A 17,889-nucleotide genomic window follows, 5' to 3' on the forward strand; every position below is an offset into this window, starting at 1 on the left:
AAACAGGAAAGACATGAAGGAATATGTAAATGACGACAAGATTTTCATTTATGGTAAAGCCACAAAAGCAGGCGAAAACAATGAAAATAGACCTGTGGAGATTTTATGTCTCATTCACTATTAGAACTCATATCACATTTAATTTACTGTTTTTTTTGCGGTAGGGCCTATACGATAAGGAGTGCTAACACGGGCCAAACTCACATGTGACTCATCAGGAGCAGTGTTCACAGTCGAAGAAAAGCCTTATTAGGTTGTAATCAACTGTCCACAGACACTTGTATGCTTTACCTCACTAAGAATCAGGCCTATGGGTTGCCATGGTAGCCAGCTACTTGACGATTCTGCTCCAGGCCACTTTCGTTTGCACATGTGACCAGGAAGAGATCTCGAAAGCTATTTTAAAAGCAGATTTTAATTTACAGCAGGGTGATGATTGATATATTCATCTTTTGAATTGGCAATGATAACAATTGCCATGATATCACTGTAAACATTTTTGCTGTAGTGATGCAGCTAGTTGCCAGTAACTTACTGTAGATTTCACCCACGAGGGTGAAACAAAAACTTGCAAACAAACACTTCCCACAAGGGGGACCAAACAAGGTCTTTAGAAAAACTAAATACTAAATCCACAAACTTGAAACCGACGCAAGGGTAATCCACATACAAGACAAAGCATCAAACAGCAAGACATGAAATCTTAGACAATGACCCAACCAAGGACAGAGAGAAACTGGAGCAATATAAAAGGAGACACTAACGAAGACTGATTACAAGGGAGAGTGGTAGTAGGTGACTGGGATGAATAACTAAGGGAAAGCTAACAGGAGGATTGCACAGAGCAGGTGAGGGGAATGAACACTAAAGGGAAGATATACCAGGGACGGTGACAAGACTAAACACTAATGGCATGAATACGGGAGAACGGAGGGCAGGGCTGAGAGACATGACAGGAGGACACGTGGTGCCAAGTAACAACAAAAGCCATGTGTCTCCACACATAACACAACAAAACACCAAAAGACTGGAAGGACAGAGTCCTGACAATGCAAACCATTCTGGCAACCAAAAATCCACATAAACCTTTTTCAGTTTTTTTTTTCAATTTTTGGTTCCCAGAATGCTTTGCATGTGGCTTTTTTTTTATCTGTATGGATAAAGACTTGCTAGTGTTTAATTATCAATTATCTTTGAAAAAACTGTTGCCAGTAGGTTACATAAATGTAAATCTAGAGTAAGTTAATACTGTAATTTCTACAGAAATGCTTTACAGTGTACATATAGGATTATTTAATTCCTTGTGTTGTGGTAACATTTTTGTTTAACCAATCACCATGGCTAAATATAGACTTATTATTGTACTAAAAAAGGGGAAACTCCTCTTAGGGAAGTGTTTTCTTTCACAAGGTTATCCACGCATTCCCCCGAGCCTTCAGAATTACAGATGATGGAGTTTTGCCAGTGTTTGGGACTTTTATGTTTGTATTGTGCTAACAATTATCCATTTGTAATATGCACTTAATGTCACTCACAGTACTGTACTTAAAATGTAAAAGTCCTCTTAGGGAGTTAAGTTTCCTCCCATGTTCCACGAAGACAATTGTTTTAAAGACATCTGAAAACTATATCCTGGCTTTGTAATTGAAACCTAACTAATGTCCAGGTACAGTAGCGGTAGGGATTTCAATAGAAAAAAAGTGTTCTGTCAAGCAACGAGACATTACTGTGACTACAATTAAATTGTCTAAGGAAATATCGTACAATAAATAGGACACGGTTTCCAGCATCATATTGTATTAAGCAATGAGAGGGTACGCACAAACCACAGCTGTTGTTTATAAATTGTAAAATCTCACCAAGCTTGAAATGAAAATGATTAGCCTTTGAGATGTGAGAAAGAAGTTGTGAGAAACAAAAGACAAAGCCATACGTCAGCATTTATTTACAAGCCAAACTGACAAAATGACAGTATTTTCCTGGGCAAAAATGCAGCAGTGCACCTCTTAATTAGAAATCACTTAATGCTTGACATGATTGCAATCAAAATGCTTTAATTAAAATGCAAATATAGTGTACGTGTACAATTGTTCCTGGCCTACCAGAGGATGCTTTCCATTTGTGGACATTTTTCAGCAATGCATGCTTAATGCACTTTGAGTTCAAACTCTGTATGGCCACAGTGTTGTTTTGAAGAACTTGCTCAAGTTATTTAAGGCTTTTGTGAAAAACAATAGTTGTGTTCCAAATGCATACAATACACTATGCACTTAAGCCATACACTATACACTTAACCATCTAGTGTATGAATCAGAAGGGTATCGTCCCAAATGCAATACTAAATGGTTTTAAACTAGAAGTATAAGCGGTTTCCACATGACATGCCTTCATCTGATGTGTGTCAATAAAAATCTATTTGTATGCAGATTTCATGTAATTTTCATCTGTTATACCCAGCATGACCACACCATCAGATTGAAGTGTAATGACTTGGCAGGAGAACTTTGACCTAGGAGTGTCCGGTAGCTCCGCCTCCATTCCACTATATCTAAGCGAAACAGTTAAGTATCCAGAGTTCCACACTTCATATTTTCGGTTGAATGAGTGCATCATCCGGGTATACCTTTGATTGAACTTTTTTTGAGAATTTTCAAAGTGAATGCCCTACTCACGCTATATACAAAATGTCTTGGACGTACGTAATTTCAATTATAGAAACTCAATCTAGCAAATTCTTTGCTTTCTTAATAGATGATTGGAAAGCACATAGATCAATTACGGTGGTAAGGTCTTATTACGCTGAAGAAACATTTTTTAACAACCCAGTATTAACTACTTTATTGTATCCATCACATTTGTAAAGTATTATGACTAAGCAATATGATAAAATGTGCATAAGTTTCCACTCCATGTTATACAGTATGATCATGGTCAGGAAAAATATTAGACAAACTTACAGTGATAGTGTAGCAAAAGGTAGTGTTTTCGAATTGCTTAAGCTCATAAATAAAAAATTCCAAAATTTGTGGGTCCATCAATTTTCGATCAATTCCTACACAAGCCACTGCTTACTGCAGAAGAATCCAGTGTGACAAATGTTAGAAAATAGAATCAAGTCCAATAAAGCATTCCTTTATAAATAATCCAGTATTTGTGCAAACTCTGTTTCTCGATATTCTTTTAAACGGTGTTTAGTTAAGTTGTAATGAGGAAGAAAGGAAGAAATGAACAGAGAGTGGTCACCAAGATTAACAGAAACACAAGCCAGACGTCACAAGCTCTATCTCATCAAATGTATCTTTTTGTGTGTGCTACACTAAACTCTTTTAAAGAGTTAACAGATGCTTTTAAAGGGTTTCATAATTCATCCATGGCTCCACAGTGCCACACCTTAGTCTGGAGTTCATTATTAATGAGTATTTGAAAGTAGTTTTAAAAGCCTTTGCAGGAAATTGCTGTTGGTAATCAGAGTGAATATATTTGATTGCATTAGTGATCGAGTCTCAATTGCGCAATAATATCATAATGAGGCTCTGTCAAATTGCTCTACAGAGCACTTCCATGTGTACCTGAAGGTTTTGATTTAATTTCGTATTACGAGTCTCCAAATTGATGCTCTTAATGGCTTTCAAATTGGTATACTGCAAATGAAACAAAATAGAAATTGTAGTAGAGATCTTAAGATGAGCTTCAGGTTTACTAAGAAACTGTGTTTTGCTCTTGTCTCATTTGAGTTTCTCAAAAATGTCAGGCTTTCTCTCTCTCTCTCTCTGTCTTGGATTCTCTCTTTGAGCGCTTTCGTTCTCGTTGCTTTATCATTCCACTCCGTACCCATCCATGCCAGCAGATACGTAAATGGTTTCATTTTCCACCGCAGGGCTGATAACGAATTTTTTACAATGTTAACACAAACGGGTCACGCGCTGCCTTGGTGACACAAGATACTGAGTTGTATCCGTGCCGTGTCGAACCAGGCTCACGTGGAAACATTTCTGTAACCGTTTCAGACTGTGCTTGGAACGGCTTGGCGTGATCGTGGAAAAGCTCTCTTTGGCCTTATGGTTCTCTTTCATTATTTTGCCCATTCAGAACAGCTGCTTGTCTCCCTGTCTGGTCCTTCCAATGACCTCCCACCTACATTCCTGGTGCATCCTGCATTCACAATGCCTGTTAAATCAATCCACTGCTGTGAATAAAGTTTCAACAAAGTTAGCTTTCAGCTGTCCGCAGATGGCTTGGGAGTTAATCTGATAACACATACTATCAGCAGTGTAGGTATTCATTTGCAGATCCTGCCATTGCACTTCACTCTCAGGTCTTTCGTGGGTTTCGGCTTTGGCTCTGGTGTTCTGAGAAAGTCACATAGAGCTCACAGGCTTCTCTCAGGCCACGTATAAAGCCACCGACTGTTCCTAATGTAAAGTGTCTCTACAGAACAAAATGCCTTCTGTCAGATATTTGTCAAATCTCCCTAAGCTCCACATATAGGGATGCTATAGCTGCGCATGAATTTTGAACCATGTGTGGACAGATCAATCTTTAAAAATTCATACGATTGATGTTGTAAAGCGAGAAAAGATCTTTATATAGGGTGATTGTATTATTATTTATATTTAGCATAAATATAAACCAAATTAAAGCTTCAAAGTGATAATAAGCTTGTAAAACACAAGTATGTTAGGACAAATAGTTGTGTAGCAGAGAACAATTCCTCCTTCCATTCATTTAAAAGGCAGAAATGATGAGAAACAGAAGCAGTCAGAGACAGCGCTCATTCAGACAGAGAGCAGTGTTTGCCCGAGGTTATGACAGAGACAGATAAACATCTGTTGTTATTTCACATTGTGCACAAAGGTAAATCTGACATTTATTACAATAGGTTCGTTTGAAGTTCTCGTGTTTGTGTTTATATTAAATGTTGATAAAAGATGAGAAACAAAATAGAAGTGAAGACCTTTAAAAGCTAAGTGATAGCTTTTAAATATAATGGTAAATGCTATAATTAATTCCCAGTTTATATTGTTAGTAAAAGTGGTTTCGCCCATCATTATTTTGAATTGTGATGACACAAAATTCTGCTTCTAAGACCTTTTTGGTAACAAAACCTGTCATTTTTAATATATATGAAATAGGTTGAGGTTGTGTCTTCGCTGCTCTGAGGACATTGAAAACAGTGTTATCTGTCTGTGTCAGTGCTGCTAGAAAACTATTTATCAGAGTTTAGACTCTTCTGATATAGTCTCCACTTATTCTTAACTGGTCACAGAAAGGAGAATTTATTGATTGGTTGTGTAACACTGTGTAACTAATGGCTAAAATACACTACCAGACCTTTGCTCAGATTTTTAGTCTGGACTTGTTGCAAAAAGACTGTGCCAGTCTGCAGATTTGATCAGTTAGTGTATTTCTATCTGACACTTTCAAAAAGTGTGCAATGATGTCTAGTTTAAAACAAAATCGCTTCATATTTTCAAAGTCTTGCAGGGTTTTCCAGCCATAGGTCACTACAAGACAACGGTTGTTGTGTTTCTGTAAAGTCGTTTCTGAGTAAAGCAACCCATTAAAACACAAAGTGAAAAAAGAAAAACTCCCCAGATCGGGAGAATAAGTGTAATGTAATTGATGAGAATGTGAGAGTGTTCATTTTTCAGTACGATGTGAAATTCAAACACATGCGAGCACATTATCACAGTTTTTAGAGGCTTTAATATTTGCTGATAAACAGGAACAGCAGGAACTGCATTAACTGCATGCTGTTTTCAAGTACTTTGGCAAGTGCATATCGTCAGATCCAGATTCATTGGCAACACAAACAGTGGGGCTAAGGCCGATTACCTATTATTGGTTTGTAGTATTCTATCAGTTAAGATGATAAGTAACATAAAATGTCATTAAAAAGTGAATTACACGGACCACAGACACATTTTATTGTAGCAGATGCAACAATTTACGATCAACCGTTGAAGACTAGATAAAATAAGACAAAAATAATGTTATGGTACAGCGCCACTAAGAGGACACAATTGGAATTGCACACGTCAAAAACATTCATACCGGTTCATTGTCAGATGAACACTTCTTAACAGGTTTACAATTAAAATTCTATTTTTGAAATAATTTACATTATTCCCAGTTATGATAAAGGTATAAGTATATTTGACACTTTCTTTAATTAAGCCTACATGTTTTATGTTGTTTTTGTGCTCACTAACCATATAGCAGGGGAGCTCTGGCCCCTGGAACATGGACTCTGCAAACCCATTAACTGTGCAGTCTTAACACACCCACCCAATTAGTCACACACTACAATAAAGCACCAATCAGAGGTTTTTTTCTCCCAGACTAGAAATAATATACAAACCCGATACATGAGCCACAGCCAGCCAAATGACAACCATTCAGCAGCAAATAACAGTATTTAACCTCCATAACGTCACAGCTTTTTCTAAGAGTAGGCTTACTTTTTTTTATAAAGTCTATGTTGTGTGTTTGTTGCCAAATATAAACAATCACTAGCTGTGACTGCAAGATTTGTGTAATGAGTTCAATGTATCTAGAGAATGTCTTTTTCAAGATGCCAGACTTTTTGTTATTTAAAACGTACTTTAATCGAGCTAGAATTTTATATAAGCTAAACACATACAATTAGTACGTAATATTTTAACTATTTTGGTGAATGAAAAAACTAATATATTGTTTTGTAAAATAAATAAATAATATTTATTACGCTGTATAGATCATAGTTTATGAAATGTAATCAGTCATGTTTTATAATGGCCGTTCATATTTTAAAAAAGAAAGTCTGAAAACAAAACCTAAAAGAAAGCAACAAATGACAGGTGTTTTTTATTAGTTTGAATCCAAATCAACCCCTAGGACATACAAGTGCTGTAGTTGAAGAAACAGCCCACAACAAGTAAATTCCTTTCACATTAGAGCTATGACAATGTAGTTTAATGTTTTCATTGCCCACTAGGGGTAACTAAACAAGCTGGCAAAACAAAGCTTTATTGTAGTGTTTTAATACCATTAGCTCCTCTCATTGATTTTAAAGTGCTTGAGATGTGACACAGAGCAACTCCTTTAGGAGAGCTTCTGTCTGCCGTCTGACAAGGTGAGGAGTTATCAGTGCCAGGATGCTGTGACTCCTGTTAGTTGGTCCGGGTGGGAGCTATAGCCTGTTTAATGTTTACTTTCCTTTTACGACATTAGGAGATTTCAGAGCCTGTGGTGGTCCATCAGGATTACATCTCACTCTATCTCCCCTTTCCCAATCGCTTCCTCTTTCCTTTCTCTCTGCACCTGTCAGCAGTTTCTTCACAGAATGGCTAATCTGTGGCCCAGAGAAACTGTCACTAATGGCATCATGAGTCCAAAAAACCTGAAATCTCTCAAACATTCACATGCCCTAAGTCACGCATACCACACACACAAACCCTTGACTGCATTTTATAATCTCTCTTTTGGAACAAACCCCCATCTTCTTCGCCATTCGATGGTTATGGTGCTAAGAGGCGAATAGGGCCTCTTTGGAGAATGGAACTGCAATCACAGCTTTTCTGAAGGTTATTACCCAGACCTCACAGGCTTTTCATTGCCCCTCGGACACAGACTGGGAAATGACAATGGTCAGATCTGCAGAGTCAGAGTGTAAACGCGAGGCTGAAGAAATGGGCGCTGTAGTGTGAGTGCTTCACTTTCAGGTGTGGAGAAGCCGAAATGGCAGGGCAATCAAGGAAGATGGCCCTTTACGTCATTTCAACAGGAATGCTGAATTGGTGCATCTTGGGTGAAGACAACGGATGCGGTGGAGGAGTCAAGGCAGGGCTCGAAAAAAGTGTGATGGAGTTCTTTTATTAGGAGACAGTATTGGTGGAAACGTTACAATTGAAATCTCATAAGACATCTTATATGCTTTTGGATTAGGAGCAATTAGCATTTAAAAGGAAAATATTTTTTTGGAGGACCTATTGAGAGAAATACAATATAATATACATTACTATGTCTTCAGAGATGTATAAAGACCTTGCATAATGAAGCGGTATGTTTTTATTACCTTACAATTTTTTTATCTACATACACTGTGGGTCACCTTGCATGGAATTCACCATGTTGTTTCTACAGCAGCCAAAAAAGGAAGGGTTGAGTGAGCCATTGGTTGCAGTTCGACTAGATGGCAATACATTCTGGGCCTTTTAACACATTCTGATCATATCTGACCCACAGGATGGACAGGAATGATCATTGTTTAGCAGACCAGGAATAATGTAATTGATCTAAACGTTTTGGCCCGGTATAAACACTAGTAAATAAATGGCAATAGCAAAAGAGAGGCAGCAGACCGCCGCCCCAGCCTCAAAGCAGCCAATAACTCAACTCAAAATTTTCATCCCTTAAAAAAAAAAAATCTCACCAGCCACTTAGAACCAAAGCCAAGCGGTCACAGCAAACAGCTCACCCCAAAAATAAATGATTACATTTTTATTTGGATCAAGCTTTCCAGCTTGAAGAAACAGCAAAGGCGGCTGTAATTCAGCCCAACCCGGCTACCCATTACTTTAATCAACAACTAAGAAATGAGCAGACGACGTTTCGCATTCAAGTGATGCGGGAGAAAAAAATCTATATTTGACAGCTGTGGTTGGGAGGGTGGGGGTAAAAGTTGAAATTATCCTCCCACCAGCTAGTGTTTGTTTGTGAGCTCGATGCATAAACACCAGAGAGGGAGCCCCTGCCGAGCTTCTGACATCTGCAACCTTAGAAGTGAGAATCTGTGCTGAATTATAAATAAAGGCTGGAGGCCGTAAACATGGGATTATGAAGTAAAATATAGGGGAAAAGAATTTGCACCGAGATATTGGAACGCAAAGCCATGCTCAACCAGAGCTATACTAGATATTAATTAAAATATAAACGACTCAGTCAATTGACGGCTGGATGCCTTTGTTATTAAGAAGAGGAAAATTTTGTGCAGCCACAGACCTGTAATCATCCTGTGGAGATGTCTAAAGTGAGATATCTAGTTTTGATTATGACCAATATCATTGCTGATATTGATTTGTGTTCCCCTAACCAATTAATGCCTTCATAAGCGGCTCAGAAGAAGAAAATTCTTCCCACACCAGAGGGAAAGAGAGAGAGAGAGAGCAGACAGGAGCTATTAAAGCAGAGTCTCTGTATTGGTAACATTTCTCGACAACGTTTGCAAATGCGGTTGTTTTTTATCATGCACATCGATAATATAATTAAAGCGATGCTAAGTTAAGCTATTAATATGTTGACAGTGTTTAGTTTGCTAAACGTAGTCCCAAGTCTAGTTTGTCTAACATTACGTAACTCATAAATAACTTAACCATGTTATGCATATAAGTTCATTTGAATTACTAATGACAAATAATATAATTGTGGCATTAACATCCATGTTCATCTGTTCCACAGGTATTGGACCCAAACCGTCTGCCAAATGGATAAAACACATTTAACTGATGCCAGAGAAAACGTGAAGGCGGTTTAATGGATCGGAATAGTTTTATTTGATTTCCTTTTTATTTGTTTCTCAGATTAAGCTGTTAAATATTTGAATTCAAACATTGAAAAAAAGTATTTTTGTGAAACACCTGTCAGTGTTTTTGGTGTTCAAATACACTTAACTTAAAAACAAATATGAGGTATGAATATGTGTTAAGTCATATTTACAAACAGACAAATAAAGACAACAACAGACAAATAAAGACAACTGAGGAAAACATAACTAGGATTCTTGAAAAGGAATTTTTAAGTATATTTATAAGCATTACTTAAATACAATTTGAAAACAAAGGATGAGTAAAGTTTACTTGACCCGGTACTTGGGAATTTCTAGTAAAAACTACATGGGATTAAGACTTTACTTGGGCAGTTCCGATAAATTTACTAACATTTCCTGAGTGAAAAACGTTTCCTATATAGCTTTTTTTCAAGTAAACTTTACTCCAATTTTTTTTCAGTGCAACGGCCTAGCCATCAATTGGTGTTTGCTAGAAAGATTCATTTGACGAAACACAATAACCTGGCAAATAAGTAAGGGACAATTCACAGCTAACTTCCCTTCTCGGAGGCAATTGCGTTGGCTTCCACATTGTGCATTAGACCCTTTAACGCATGGCTAGCTGACCGTGGATTATCTCGCATTGTCAATTTCCCAAAAACTTTTATTGAATGCTTACAGGGCATTCAGGTAAATGAGACCAAACAGGTAAAAATTTGAGACCAAACAGGTAAAAATGACAGTGATTTTGTCAGTCAATTTCCAATCAAACTGCCTGGAGCAACCCATGCATTAAATGGTTTTTAATGCACACCTTCCAACCAATCAGAATCGAGTATACAAACAGACCATGGTATAAATGAAAATGAATTCAGCCCTGTTATTGGCCTTGTCATACCAGTGTGTGAAATATGTATATGGCTGGTTTCAAATAGTTTTCAAAAGAAAAAGTCCTGTGTGTTACCATTATCCTCAAGCCGGTTCTTTTTAACAATTAGTTTGCTTTGGTTCTCATTAAGAAGATGCGGTCCATATTTCACTTGCATAGAAATAGATTACTATAAACTTTCAAAACATAAAGTTACAGAAATAGATTTGCTTAATAGGACTAGATGTTATATTACAATATACAGTATAATTAAAGCATTCATTTGGCACCATGGCGTATACAATGCAGTGATGTCCCTCCCTTTTATCCAAGTCTGTTTATACATACACATCAAGGTTATTATAGTTTAATTAAACTATACAAAAGATAAACTTTTAAAACATTTTTTGTTTATTGAAGTCCAATAAAACATTGACCTAAGTTTTATTCTAACTATTATTTAAAAAACCTCAACAAAATAAATATTCGAAATTTTGCCTCAGGAATAAAATGCAGTTGTGCCTTTAAATTGAGGCACTAAATTATGCACTGAAAAATAAATAAAAAATAAAATAAAATCTACTTGTATAACAACATGAAAACAAAAAAAGACAAAAGCACATAACAAAATAGTAAAAAATTAAACGCCAGTTTAATTTCAATGCTGCTTATAATTTAAAAGCATTCATAATTTGTATGCTTTGACCTTCTTCTGATATATTAAAATGACTGAAAACAGAACTATAATAACTCTAACATCATCATGCATGTCATTTTAAGAGACATCTGGAACTAGTAGTATCATGCTTTAATTTTCCCCCCAAAAGGTCCTCAAAATCAAGTCAAATGTGTTTTCTCTCAATTTGTAAAATTTTAAGTCATGAATTGTAAAAGAAAAACCTCTTCGGTGAGTGCTAAACAGTGATTTATAAGACAGAGACTTTGATTTTGAAATACTGTATTTTTGTCAATCTGTTTGAACAGTTTTATTGTTGTCTTCAGTGGGTAGGACCTTGTATTCATTACTGAAACACCAGAGACCTCACACACAAGCTCTGTGTGAATGTTTTATGATTTCCAACTGAGCAGAAAGTCCAAGTAGGTTTCGAAACACATTTGAGTGCATGAATTTTGAATGCGTATTTAGGAAGTTTTACAGTTTTTAGTTATCAGCAAGTAATTAGCTGTATACTTAGCAGGATTTAAAATTCAGAATATTTATTTTTGAGTATAAGCAGTAATAAACAAGAAGAATTACTTTCATATTTGAAAAGAGAACCAAAGATTATTTGCTAAATTCTGGTGTCTTCAGCTCTCAAAACAAAGCCAACAGAATAATAGTTAAAAAATACAAGCCTGAGCAAATCTGCTTCCTGTGTTGCGGTGCCACCTTGTGGCTTTAAAACAAAAAAGGTTAAAACTAAGTTTATAATGGTGAAAGCTTAAAGGGGTCATATGGCGCGAAGACATGTTTTTCTGTGACTTAGGTGTGTTATAAGTTGCCCATGCATGAATTAGACACATAAAATTGCAAAAATGTAAGCGTCAGAACAAAAGATGCACTCTATCTAAAAGCGAATGCTCACCCAGACCTGCCTGAAACGCTCCCCCACAACCCCCACAAATCTACATCAGTTCATGGTATGATTTGACTAAACGAAAGTAAGGTGGGCGTACCTGTTAGTACAATTTCTTTGGAACCTAATGTTCCAATTATGATAAGAGGCGTTACATTTCCATCACACGCTTGCAGTATTTGACCAATTACTACGCGTTAACTGGCCAATCAAAGCACACTTTACATTTTAGAGTTAAGCTTTGAATAAAATCAGCGAGTTTCAGAGAGGCCTGGCAAAGAGGAGATACAAACATGCTTCCTTATAAACATGAACCATGGTCATGGTTTCCACCAAAATTACATACCTTTAAGACGCTGTAACCTATTTTGTAGTAACAATTGCTATATTATTTTATTGTTTATTATTTTATATATAAGCACTTATATCTTAATGAACTGCTTTACAGTAATGTTCTCTCACTGCGTGTTATGCTGTTTCTTGGTTCCGCTTTCTTTGATCGATGGATGCACTTTTTGGAGCTTCAAAAGAATCAACATCCGTTCTCTCCCATTCTATTGATTGGAAGCAAAATGATAGGTGGTATTAAAACTCTGACTATCTTCCAGAAGAAAATCATATTCAGTTAAGATACCTCGAGGGTGTGTAAAACGTGGACATTTTAATTTGGTAGTGAAATTTCCCTTTAAGTTCAGTTGTCACAACACAGAATTCCCAACACTGATCTAGTGATTCCCACACATACGTTGGTAAAGGACACAACAGTATAAACAAATATTTGCTGACAACTATTACATTCGCAGAAAGAACATGTGCTCAAAGTTAGTCTAGTAACATGCAAATAAAAAGCTTATTGTAAAGGTCCATTTTCAAAAGACAAAAGTTTAATTACTGGTTGGAATGACTGTAAACAGTTTGTAAAGATTAAAATATTAAATACATTTAGAGAATATTAAGAATGGTAACTACAGAATGATTTGTCATACGTTTTCATATTTGTTTCTAGCGTTAATGAATTTTGTGTTAATGCATGCAACTGATTTGATCATCAATTTTTACAGTGGACTATATATCCATTATAATTATTTTAGGTCAACTTTTATTATTAACAGTTATTATACTATTGTAATTAATTGCAATAGTTCAAAAACTCATTAATAATTATGTGCAATAAAAAAATAAAAAAATGTTTTGTCAGATTTTAATTGATTGATTTAATTGTAAATAAAACAATATAAATGCTCACATCATAAACAGAAAACAAATGCACTTACTAAATTTGCCTTTCCATGCCGTGAATACCTTCTCTTTAAATAATTTCCCAATTAGAACGTTAATTATAAAATGTGACCCTGCTTGTGAAAACCCAGCAAACGTTTTCTACATAAAACCATCCTACAGAATATGCTGTGAAAATATGACAATATCGTCAACATCGACTGAATAAAGCCATTTTAAAAATTGAAATCTAAATTGAATTAAAGCCTGAAACTAATCTTCGATGCTTGTTATTTAATAATTAATCAGATTATGAGTCTTTAGCCTGGGTTTTCACAGGGTCACAAATGTTTACATGCTGATCAATAATGCTGATGCTGAATGTAAATAAAAACGTTATGGTTTATAACATCTGGTCGAAATGTTGTAAATATAGCAAACATAAAAAAGACTGACACAAACAAATACTTTAATATTGCTTCGTTTTTTACTGTTGTGAGTCTAATTACCTGCTCTGCGTGTCTGCACTACTGTTGTTAAAATAAGCGCGCGTCTGCTCTCTTCGTGCTGCGCGTCTTTGGCGGCAGCGGAAAGGGTTCAAATGAAGCGCGTTTGGCGCTAGTTAAAGATATAGCGGCAAAATACAAATTTCATACAAATGTTACTGAGAGCGCGTGTGATTATCCGTTGTGTAAACTCGCGGGTCAATTTAAACAACAGAAACAGTCAAATGTCTTAAATGGTTCTTTAGGCTATGTCTCGCCTATAGAGCTCCGGGAGTTCACGTCACGCAATGTGAACGCCGCCATTTTGGCAGACCTCCAGGACAGCGCGAGAGCGGCTGTAGGAAAAAGGCGTTTTAGTATTTTTAGTAGTTAGTCAGCAGATGGCGCTATTGTTGCGCTTATATCTGCTCTTAGTGAGAGCATCTTGTCGTAGTAGGTTTACATAGAAATGAAGTCGGTAGAAACAGTGATAAAGTACAGTATAAAACGGGAGGGGTGTCATAGTGAGTTTTCTTACATTAAACAGACCTTAAACGTTTACTGTGAGTGTCAAATTAGTAGCTGTTAAGTTTATTTGTAGATCATTATTCACGTGTATTTTCACAGCAGAAAAACTGAACCGTTAGATACATACGTGCATGAGACGCTTGCCACGACGTTTCTTTCATCTGCTCTCAGTCGGGACACACTGCCCTCTGGTGTTTAATATAGGAAATGTGATGGGGACAGAAGTTGAAAAAGGATGAGAATGGTTCTTTTATCATCTGTTGATTCTGTATATTGGCAATGTTTAATGAATATATTATTATTGTAATTGTTTTTTTTCTGAATTTAATGTCTGATGCTCCAAAAAGTGCATCCATCGATCAAAAACCTGCTCGCCACGCCTCTGCAGGGTAATAAAGGCCTTCTGAAGTGAATCGATGCATAAATATCCACGATAACGTCTAACTTCCGTTGTCCGCCAGCCACACGTGCATGAGAGAATAGTGTAAAGGCTGGCTCAGACTACAGGTGTTTTAATCATAAAATCTGTTTCCAGCAAACACATAAGGAGAATCTTGATAGAATTTCTTTTTTTAAATCTTAACCATGCTCAAACCGAAATATTTGACATTTCTGTCACATCACACACAACAAGATAATTTTAAGATTATCGTACCATAGTATGCATCACATGATTTCACCAGAAAGCGGATGTAAATAATGTGATGATGTGGGTACATCAAGTGGTAGTTTGGCGTTATGTCAACTGGTGGTCATGCTGGGATGGTTTTTTTCTGTTAGCAGTTAAATAAAGTTGTGTGAGGAAGCAGCAGGTCGTGTTCACTATGAAAAAATACAGAACACAATAGACATTGCGAAGGACGCATTATAGAGGTATTTGTTATAACAAAATCTGCATCTCAGCTGTCAAACGCACTGCGTTAATTTTTTACTGTTCTATCAGTCACTGTCAGTTCTGTCAGTCATCTTGCAGTCTTGTCTCTCATTGATAACATAAAAGTACCAACGTAATCATCCCGATTTAAAATCCTAAATATCAAATATGTTTGATATGATCAGGCCAGCCCTGATGTTTTTTTTCAGAGCACGTCGGGAGGTGAAATATTTGATCTGTAAATGCTTCACATTACACGATAACGTGTACCGAACATCGGACCCGATCGAGGCCATGGATCCGATTCTTTTCAATGATTCTCGGGAGGGGGGCAGCTTAAGTTCTGCATGTCTTAGGTTCCTGTGATTAACATAGAATTTACGTCTGCATCATTTGGCGAAATGCTATCCTCTCATGCACGTGTGATTGACAACGGAAATTAGACATTATCATAAATAAAGCTGTCAATATGGATATTTCTCTTAAACAAATGCATTGTTTCACATCAGAAGGACTTTATTAGTCTCAATCAGATTTTTTTATCGATGGAGGCACTTTTCGGGTCAATATCCCTTTAAAAGCAATTTTTAAATGCCTCTTTTAGCCCATTAATAACATATTCGAATTAGTACTTACATTCTATTTTCTATTTTCTAGTATCAAACTTCATCCCTATTTGGAAGAATACAAATACAGCAACTACTGATGTGAAAGCACATCAAGACTGGATTAGGGCCGACCACAAACATTTGCATAAAAGGCATTAGTATATTACAAGCCAAAACTCTCAATTGCTATTCACAGACTACCAAATTTATCTGAGGCTGAACAGAGTTGCAGCACACAAAGGGAAAACACTAAAACCAGCATCGATTCAGATGGTAACATAGAAAAAAAAATGATGGCTTGCCATGTTGGTCTGTCTTTGCCCCACAACAACCCACCAGGCAGAGAAGAAAACACAGCCCTCGGGACGTTTCTCTGGTCTGTGCACTTTAAATCTGGAAGGCCTGCTTCTCGGTTGCCAGTGTTTGCATCCCATGAGAATCTATTGCCTGGTAAAGGTTACACAACACTTGCTTTCTCTGCATTTAAATGGGGAAAATGAGCTGGACTATTTACATAACCAAATTTGGAGACTGGTTTACATTTACTGGAGCCCCTTTACTCATCTCGATGCAGATTATTCATTCAGAATGCATCTGACAAGAGGAAAAAAACTTGTTTTCTAGAATTGTTAAATGATTCTAAATAAAACCTTGTCAAGCTGCTGTTATTAAAATACCATTGAGAGATTATATAAAAAATGACAATGAAACACCGTAAAAATTTCCACATGCAATACATTCAGAAGACACAAAATATATATTTTACAGTCAATTACAGAGAATCCATAACTCTTTGAGGAGGGGTAAAAAATCATACTTCTCTTAACTCTAATTTATGCATTTAATGAAATTCATTTATTATTTGTTGTGTGCATTGTTACGGAGCACAAACGTGCTCAAGTGATGTCAAAACAGGCATGATGAGTGACAAATTATTTTCCTCCCTTTAGTTTTCCTGGATCTCGGGCATTGTTTGTTGTACTGAGGAGAGGATCAATATCTCTTTTTTTCTGATGCCTCTGCGCAAGTTTTATAGGCTGTTAGGACCCTCGGTTCCTTGCCCTGAGGTTCTCCTCCAATTACAGAGGTGCTTTAATGAGAATATTGTAATCTCCAGGGGTCAGTCTTGGTAAAGAGCTGAGCTCACACTTTTGGTCTGGCGTGATTGTGTGTGTATTTCTTATCTCTGATGCCTTTCAAGGGGATTGTTGACTTTGCTATTTTATACTCACCCATAATCATCTTTACCTTGAGAACAACACTCAAGGTCCATTGCAAGGACTCCCAATCACATGCATGTCTTCTCTGGACCTGAAATATCATAAAAACATCAATGTAGTCACAGTCAATTGGAAATGAAGCAATTCTGAAAGTACATTACTCAATTTTCAATGCTTACTTGTGCATATAATTAGGTTCGTGTACATTGCGTATGTGCCTGGCAGCAGGTTAATGAACAATAAATCGGCGTGCACACAAACGTCACTTTGATAACGTGTCTAAGTCTTTTCTCTAGGTATTCCTCGACTTCAGAGTCCTCTAATGGTTTAAGCTTCTATCAACAGGAGATGAGATAGAGAGGAATACAAAAAACGCATCGCCTACAGACCAGAAACCCTAAGGCTTCTGTTTGTTTGTGTAACAGCAGGAATAAATCCTTCATATTCCTTCGTACAAAAACAAGTCAAGCCGAGGAAGTCTGCCCCGCAGGCCTTGTCATAAGGAGCATCAGAGAAAGAGTTTCAGGAGAGACAGAAACCATTTTTTAGGTACTTTTGTAAGTACTTGACTGGCTGTGTTGCGCAAAAATGCTTGACAGATAAGAAGAATACGATGATGGTGAATAGCGAAAAGAGACATAGTGAACCTATGGTACATATTGTAGCTTAAGAGCTGTCATTTCAAACCAATCAAGATACAGCATTCGTTCTTTCAGAGACCCCGAATGTGTCCAAGCACAGATATTGGACTGAACAAAGCCAGAAATCAACTGTGATGGTTTCCAATCATATCTCCTGATTCACCATACAAGCAAACATCAGCGCAAATCCTCTTACACAGTCTCCTGCTGTGCTATAACACTGATCATGCATTTATGAACGCAACGCTCACTTATTCAAGACAGGAACATGCAAACAACACAGCTTACAATAAATGAGTGCTTCTTTTACTAAAGCACGAGGAAGATGTTGTGCATCCCGAATG

This window comes from Barbatula barbatula, assembly GCF_947034865.1.
Source record: "Barbatula barbatula genome assembly, chromosome: 18".
Lineage (NCBI taxonomy): Eukaryota > Metazoa > Chordata > Actinopteri > Cypriniformes > Nemacheilidae > Barbatula > Barbatula barbatula.